This window comes from Geospiza fortis, unplaced genomic scaffold (assembly GCF_000277835.1).
Source record: "Geospiza fortis unplaced genomic scaffold, GeoFor_1.0 scaffold412, whole genome shotgun sequence".
In the NCBI taxonomy this organism is placed as follows: domain Eukaryota; kingdom Metazoa; phylum Chordata; class Aves; order Passeriformes; family Thraupidae; genus Geospiza; species Geospiza fortis.
Genome location: NW_005054504.1, coordinates 914,261 through 915,162, shown reverse-complemented (window position 1 = coordinate 915,162; position 902 = coordinate 914,261).

Here is a 902-nt window from a genome sequence, read left to right as displayed (position 1 = left end):
AGCCCGAGGCGCCGGGCTGAGCCCAGCAGCCGCAATGCCTCGGAGCTGCCCGCGGGAATGTCCCGTGCTGGACTGGAAGGAGACGGTTCCCTTTCCGGCAGAGGTTGCCTGTCCCCATCTAAAAGCCTGTCCTCTGGGTCAGACTGTGCAACAAACGCTCTACTGGGTGTCTAACGTGACTACGGGACATTAGGAACTATCAGTTTAAGGTTGACGTCAAATTATAATGTTCTTTTGCGTTACAAACACGAAGCCTCATTCTTGAGGTTTTCCCTTATAAAATACCGCTATTATCACACTTATTTTTAAACACGTTCTGAGGTGTTCAGATGCTTGATTATGGAAACAGGAAGAGCACTGTATAATCGTCAACCCTCAGGGCAAAGAATTGCTAATGCTGGGGAAAAAAAAATACTGTCTTTTAAAGCAAGGGTTTAAGCAGCATGTGAGCAGGCCTTACTGCATCTCTTCCCTTCCACACAGTTGGCAATTGAATTATCAGCACAAAGGAAGGCTACAAAGGGATACATTTCTTGTGAAAATCTTTTATGACCACATAGTCAACATATCAGCATTTATAGAACAATCTGCAACACACACACACCCTAGAAGGCCATCGGCCGACCTCTGCCCCCTAAAACCTAAGCTGACACCAAAGTCATCTTGATAGTAGTTCTTTTTTCACAATCTTATCAAGGATACTTTCTTTCCTCCCTGCCTGATGCAGGGAGGAGAGGAGAGAGAGAAGGAGAGAGAGAAGGAGAGAGAGAAGGAGAGAGAGAAGGAGAGAGAGAAGGAGAGAGAGAAGGAGAGAGAGAAGGAGAGAGAGAAGGAGAGAGAGAAGGAGAGAGAGAAGGAGAGAGAGAAGGAGAGAGAGAAGGAGAGAGAGAAGGAGAGAGAGA